The 8076-nt window shown below is 35.8% G+C and overlaps 1 protein-coding gene across 1 annotated transcript in view; it reads left to right on the top strand.

The window, feature by feature from the left end:
• LOC107714274 (leukocyte tyrosine kinase receptor-like) overlaps positions 1 to 8076 on the top strand; it is a gene marked incomplete at its 5' end in the record, with an annotated part of 255294 nt that overhangs the window by 79162 nt on the left and 168056 nt on the right. The gene's annotated exons all lie outside the window — the stretch shown is intronic.

Below are 8076 nucleotides of genomic sequence, written 5' to 3'. Positions count from 1 at the left end.
ATATATATACTAGTTTTGTTTTTACTTTTTATTTAGTTTTAGTTTTGTATTGAGGTGGATTAATTAATGCTTTTTTTATAGTATATTTTTTAATTGAATAAAGCTAGTTGATTTAGATGTTACCATTTTTGTTTGCTTTTTTCATTAAGTGTATCTGAGTTAAACAAAATATAAGAAAAGTGTAGGATGACACTTTCTATATACATCAAAAGTTGATTGGTCTGCAAATGGATGTAAAAAAAAAATAGATGTATTTATCTGTTGCAATAATATGTATCAAAGAATCATGCATAGTAAGTAAATAGGACCATTGTTGGTTTTATGATAGCATTTTTTCACAAGCTCTAGTATTCCCTTCTGGGAAAGCAAATCTTGCATTTCATACATTTATTCATTTAGTAGACACTTTCATCCAGGGTGACAAAGTGCATTGATTTTATCAGTATGTATGCTCACTGTGATGTAATGTATATCTAGCTGTATTTTGAGCTTCTGATTATTTATTTTGTTTATATTTTCCATTTTGTATTCCATGTTGTAAGCAATTGAGGCGACCAGTATCATCAACATATATATTTTTTTCATCCTCTATAGTATAAAACAGACAAAACATAACACATTTGATTAGCAACACCCCCAGTACCTCCGTTGAGGTTAACAGCCTTTAGATTTGTCTTGGTGTCCTTGAGATTTTCTTTTAGTCCCCAGTAACTTCCTGTTTTTTTGGATTTGCCTCTGCAGAGGAACTCTGTGTCTTACAACAATGGGCGGCATATGAATGCATTCAGCCATGCGTGGCATGTTCCGATAGGGAAAAGTGCTCCTACTCATTACTGCGTTCCTCTTGAGGTTATTATTTTTGATCAGCCAACCGACCCACATATCTGTATGCAATTTTGACCTTGCTTGAGGTCAGCTCTTGTCCAGTGTATTCAATAAACTCCCAGAGCCCCAAATGACCAGGGCTGCGTTTCCCGATAACACTGTCTCTTAGACAGCTCTACGAAGACTCTAAAGGTATGCCTTAACTAAAGGTGTACCATTTCTAGGCGTGTTCCCCGAACTATACCTTAGGAAGTTGCTTAAGATATACCTTCTTACGTGCGACGTTACCAGGTGCTGTCCATGGCGGTGGTGCTGAATTGGTTGATATCAATGGCTCGAGAATCAATTATTCATTTTATTCACGGACTGCTTCACTGCGTTATGTGAGAATGCGGTGTTCTTTATAAAAGAAGTGCTGATTTTAAATAGAGACACGGAACTCTTTCCTGTTAGAAGCTACTTAACGAAAGGTGTACCTGTTCTAGTCGTGTTCCGCGAACTATACTTTAGGAGGAGGTTGCTTAAGATATACCTTCTTACGTGCGACGTTACCAGGTGCTGTCCATGGCGGTGGTGCTGAATTGGTTGATATCAATGGCTCGAGAATCAATTATTCATTTTATTCACGGACTGCTTCACTGCGTTATGTGAGAATGCGGTGTTCTTTATAAAAGAAGTGCTGATTTTAAATAGAGACACGGAACTCTTTCCTGTTAGAACGCAACAAACTTGAGTGAAACTTTTACTTTCACTTTGCAACATTCATCACGTCAGGGCAAAAAATATGCCCGGAGCGCCTATATACTACTACTACTACTACTACTACTAATAATAATAATTATTATTATTATGTAAATTATACTTTTAAGAAGTGTAAGAAAGAAGTTTAAAAATCACAAATATTACTTAGATATTAGACAACTTTCTGCCTTCAAGATGTACAATATCTGAGAGAGAAAATGTCAGTGTTATATTTGTGTGCTGCATTGCAATTATCATTATTATTATTTTGCATTCATTTGCATGCTGAATTATGATTCTCATTTGTCATTGTCGATATATAGTAAATAGCTGCCTGTTTATTGGAAAACTGTGCCCACTTTTCAGTTTTAACTGGCAGTATGCCATCACTGGTCTTTGAATGGCTCATTTATATTATCATAATATATTTTCCATAGTGTCTTCATTTTCTCCACAACCGGGGTTGATCGCCCAGCAGCCGCATCACATATTGGTGTAAATCACTAGTTTCTGTTATTGGATGACCTACTCAATAAAAACGCAACAAGAGAAACATATAATCAACATCTACTAGGCTATTACGGAGAAAAAGAGAGAAAAAGGAGAGCTGCCAGCAGCTGAATTTGTCTAGACAAAATCGGACCAACAAGATCTAAAAGCTGCTGAATTTGCTGCCGTGTCGGCAAATTTTTTTATTTTAATTTTTTTATTTTTTTTTTATTTTTTCTAAAGTTTTAGTATATGGCTCCGCGGACGGAGCCGTCTTCGATTTTGCACCACTATTATATTCATATAGAATGAGATATGTAAAGAAAAGGGAACTGTCAAAAATGATAAGGTACAGCTAAGAGTGGTCCAGACCAACCTTACGAAAGTATGACTTACAGAAGGTATACTTAACTAAGAATGTTTCGGGAAACACGTATTAACGATAAAGTACAGGTTAAGGTACAACTTAAGAATGACGTAGCGTTAAGAAGGTTTCGGGAAACGCAGCCTTGGTCACTTTGCACACTGAGCATAAATGACATGGTATTATTCATGAAATCACAACAACAACAAAATAATGCAGAACACATTTTTGCATTGTGTCTGTGCTATTTTTTTTTCATCATTATGCTTAGTACACATGCTAACTAAAATCTGACCATTGCCTTTTTTGAACAGCATGTCAAGTTCATGCTGTTCAAAACTTGTTGAAAAAATGTCCAGCTGCTATTCAACACAATTCAGCGTCTATTCAGTGGCTTTTTACTAAATCATTAAAAACTGATTTAGCAAAGTTAAATGCTTTGGTCAAACTATGTTTTGTCATATCTAAAGGATTCTCACCACCATATAGTATAACAAAACAGAGGCATTAGGCCTGTCTTTTGAGTCCCTTCGTTTATGTCTTGAACTATAGAAAGACCACTGTTGTATTTGCATTTGCAAAAACTAGGTTATGGAGTTCTTGTAAGGCCAGAATGCCATAGAGGGACTTCTGTGTGTAGATAACTTATATTTGGAATTTCTTTGTGGAATGCTTATTGGTGAGTCACGAAACTGAGAAAGGAAAAGTGTGTCAGACGGCAAAATTAAATATATATGGAAATTAAAACATTCAAGTACCCCGAAGGCTCTTTTCGCCTGAGGGATCACGTGCTCTAGAAAAGGCAGCGCACCTCAGCGGTTAAGACAGGCTGCTGTTCACAGCTACGAAACAAAATGAATGTTGTGTCAAAAGATTTGCTTTCTCTTCATTGGCCATTCCTGCTGCTATCAGACAAACACAACAGTAGTCTAAGAAGGAGTTACTGAAAGATAGCAAGAGGATCTGTCAAAGATCACAACTGTGGAAAAAAAATCATATATTTTTTTTTCCATTGAAAGTCAAAACCCTTAAGTGGTTTTGAAGCCTAACTGATATCCTCGACATCTTTTTTTCCCACCAAAAAGCTAAATAGAAACAAACACCACCACAGCACTTTCCTAAACACCTGTTTGTCTGTATGCACCGAATCATTTTACTGATCCATGGGAAGTCATTGTGTCAGCAAAAGATTGAATTTGAGGACATTTGATCTAAAAATATGTTTATATTTGTAGTTTTTTTTTTTTTTTTCTCGATACTGACAAATCAACATCCATGAACATAAATATCCATATTATAAACTGGCTTAAGCCATATAATTCCATAACTGCTAAAGAGTCGTGCTATGCAAAGAATCAACACTAGACTTGCATTATGCATAAGCAGTTGAAATTGCGTTATATAAAACATTTAAATATTATTAATTAAAATTAGTTTGTCAGAAGATCATATCCTGTACAGGCTTTAGTAGGTGTATCATATAAATATATATGTATAATGTGTAATAGTCTTACCTATGTTTTATACTAGGTATAATGTGTAATAGTTTCACCTCATCACTTGTTGTTGTTTATTTCTCCTCCACTAAGATTATTGGAAGCCTCAGCCCAGATGTGAGGTCTTTCCTGTTACTGAAATTCCACAAGGGTGTTCACATAGTTAAGTTGTTTGAGCTGCCTGTTTTTTTTGTTTGTTTTGTTTTTTATGTCGTCTGAGTGTTCAAGAGCAGAATATCTAATCATGGATTGCAATCTATTTTGCTAATTGGTCTCATTTGTTTTGTTGTGCATATCTGTTGGGCTTTGGACCATCGTATTTTCTGAGGATTAACACTTGTTTCAATCAATTAACGAGGACTGATATACTGGTCAGCCAATAAAACACTGTAAGAGGTTTTTATTAGAGGTTTGTTTCATAGGAACGTGTTGCTGTGTTTGTACATAAAAAATGGAGAACAGGCTGCAACTATACCAATTTTCAACTACTCAAAAATGTCTTGCATACAAAACAAAAATGACAAATGATATCTCTTAAGCTATCATTTGCTTCTCCTAGATGGCAAAAAGATCAGTTCAACAGCAAATATAGATTTTTGCTCAAATGTCCTCCTTCTTTGTCCTCATTAGATCCTGGCTCGTTTAATCTCACGTCTCAAACAACTCAAATACCCCAAGGTGCCAAAGTCTGCAATCTAAAGTCAGAGATTTAGTATGAACTCAAAACTTGCTGCTCAAATTCTTCTAATACGAGCCTATCCACATACATGTTATAATTCTATAAAAGAGTTGTAACAGAGTAGTAACACATGACAGTTTAACCACTCTTCTTTGAGACACACCAATAATACACATTCAGGGGTGTGTTTCCCAAAAGCATTGCTAGCCAACTATGGATGCAAGTTCCATCGTTACCAACATACAGTAGTTCAACGATTTGTTGTTTTCCAAAGCCATAGATGCAGTGAACATTCACGAACAGCATCATAAAGTTGCGTGGTTGGAACTATAGCTCTCGACCTGTGATTAAAAGCATGGTTTCTTGTTAGTATGTCATATCGACTTAAATTGATCATGCTTTTGAGCAATATAAGCAAGCTAACATATAATCTGTACCTTTAATTCCATACTTTGCAAAATACATTCTATGTCTTTTAGTTTGCTAAGAGAATTCAGACACTGTTTCTGAAGAGTTTGCATGTGCGTATGTGCTCTAGTACAACTGGGGAACATTAGGGAACCCTCAAAATACAGCAAAATAACGATGAATAAAAATAGCGAAGCAGTCTTTGGATGTCATGTTCATCATTTACAGCAATACATTAATTTGATCTCAAACTGATTAATTAGGAGAAGTTATCACTCCACCACCTGCTTGACTTCATTAACGGCAGTTCTAACCAACGTGGTTCGGATGACAGATGTGTGATAAAGTTTCTACATTTTCAGGAAATGGTCATGACTAGTTAGTTAATTTTTATTTGTAGTCACTTCGATGAATTACATATTTCATAACTGATATCATCTGAATCAAAAAAATAAATAAAAAAATCCCAACTTGTTTGCTGCTTTAGAATAAAGTATTCCTGTGTGTTTGTTTATTTTTTACGTACTTTTCATTTTTGAATTAAAATGTTTGAAATTAAAAGGGGTGTTGTTTGATGTCGGGGTTGATGTGAACAACATCATTTTGATCAAGTAAATTTTATCAAATAAATTGTCAGTTTTTTGTTATGTTACAACCCACCCCACCCACTGTTATAACTCACTTTGACATCACTGTACACATGCAGTTTAAGGACATAGGTCATGACAAAACATAACTATTTTATGAGGTGGCGTTTTCTTATGAATTCATACAGTATTGTTTGTACGAAGTTCCATCACTAAACCTAACCTTCAGTGGAACTTAAGCTCGCGTACAAAACACATGCAAATGAGATTGTATGAATTAGCCAGCAATTCAACAAAACATAAAACAGTTGCAAATTGCCATGAGAGTGTAGTGGACAAATGTTGTAAAATGATATCAAATTGTCCACTTTAACCACTGAATTACAAATGATAAAGCAAAAAGTGTTACAACCATTTGTGGTTTCCCTTACTCCTACAGTATGCCAATAACTGTATAATATAGAAACCATAAACTCGCAAATGCTGGCCAAAATCACAAGCTTCAATAATAATGCCCAACTGCTATGCAACATCTGGAAGTCAGGCTGCACAGGTTTTTTATCAGTCCACCAAGAAACATGTTTTCAAGGTACTTACAATGAGCTCTTCTGAGGAGAAATCACTGGATCACAAGTTTGTTACTTCTGAGTAATAACATTTTCCTTAGGGATTTTACTTTAAAAGCCATCTCATGTTCCCCTCCAATCTTAAAATTTGTTGAGCTGAGTTTCGAGGAAGATTTTGCTAGCACTAGGGAGGTTAGCCAAGCAGCCAAATCCCACCAACAGCACCAGTGCCACTGGGAGCTGAACCCTTCACTGCTGACACAATGCATTACCTCCCAAGTCACTTCTCATTACTTGAGTTGCAGTCATCGCAAAGGAGGCCAGAGACCCTAATGGTGACTCATTCCTCTATTGTGTTTCTACACACCACAGCCAATAGCTTCCATCTCTTCTACAACCTCCTCACAGAGGGGTCAAATTCTCCCAGGCTTGTAGACCCCCTCCGAACCTTTCGCTGTCATCCCCTCCTCTCTCTGTGGTCGTCTCCAAGGACTAGAGGTGTCAGGCAGTTTCCATTAACTGGAGAGTACAAGAGGCATAAATATTTTAGTGGCAAACATGAAAATCAATAAATGCTTGTCATCCACTAAGGAACTTGCTGTCATTGCAATGAAACATTTACAGCTGCTCCACTTTGTTTCATATACATAAATCATACACAATCATGTATTTATTCAATTATTTCTTTGTTTGTTTTTTAACCTGTTTGTTTCTGTTCATATGGCTGGCTGCAACGTGATTTTATACGTAAAATGTGGTTCTACAAAATGTACATTTATTTACATTTTCACAGACACTGCAACGTACAATACTGACACATTTACACGTACAATACTGACATATTTACAGCATATAAATGTACAATACTGATGTATTGACAACACCTAAAACGTAAATTGTTTATGTATGAACAACTTTACAGACTTACAAATTAATCCTTATGAATATTGAAATTGTGGCATTAACATTTTTTATATATTGTATTCAGTTGTCATATTAATGGCATTATCTTTTCAACTGCCTTTATTAAATTAAGTTTACTCATTTACTTCACATGAAATGATAATATCTGTTCTGTGTGATTTCTGCTGCCAACGCGTTTCAAAGAATGCATTGTTAAACAAGACTACAGTACACTTTAAACCCTTAAAATGAATAACATTTATGCAATTGTTTAACCATTACTTATTATGTAATATTTACTTTGTTTGCAGTGAGACACAAAATGTGTTTTCTCCGACATGCTGTGATTGACAACAGAAACAAATACACCAAAAAATGCAACATAATAAAAAAGGGATAAATTTTATTTTTGCGCTGAAATCCAAATCTTCAGAATCGATACGACTGCGAGGAACAGTCCTAAACTCAAGCGTTTATTCAGCGATCTTCATCTCCATCCTCAGCAACGACCGTAAGCATCAAAACCCGCACTGACGCGCTGTTACAGATTTAAAAATTGCCGCTTTATGACAGGTTTTATGGCATGAAAATCAAACGCTCATGGGTCTAGCCTACTTCGTTTCAGATTGCGACATGCTGTGTTTCTGGTCAGGTGTTTGAATGAGAAATGAGCGCCTTCAGGGAGTGGATCAGGATAATAATCTGGGCTACATTTCCCAAAAGCATCGTAAGCCTAAGTAGATAGTAGACCCATTGCCACCATTGGTCTCTACGATCAACTTAGCTTACAATGCTTTTGAGAAACGCATCCCTGGATAATATTTTCTGTGATTAACATCTTAAATTCAGCTCTGCACTTCACACAAAACTTTAGTATCCCATCAGAGAGGACTGTGACTGCGATGCATCATCCTTTAAATTACAACTGGTACTGCTTTTGACATGTTTGCAACAAATAAATTATTGTGATTGCACTTGTTTGTCATGTTTTTTCTTTATACTGTACACACACACACAC

Source organism: Sinocyclocheilus rhinocerous, unplaced genomic scaffold (assembly GCF_001515625.1).
Source record: "Sinocyclocheilus rhinocerous isolate Xijiao unplaced genomic scaffold, SAMN03320098_v1.1 scaffold3254, whole genome shotgun sequence".
Lineage (NCBI taxonomy): Eukaryota > Metazoa > Chordata > Actinopteri > Cypriniformes > Cyprinidae > Sinocyclocheilus > Sinocyclocheilus rhinocerous.
The sequence above is the reverse complement of the archived record's forward strand: the minus strand, read 5'-3'. Positions and strand labels throughout refer to the sequence as shown.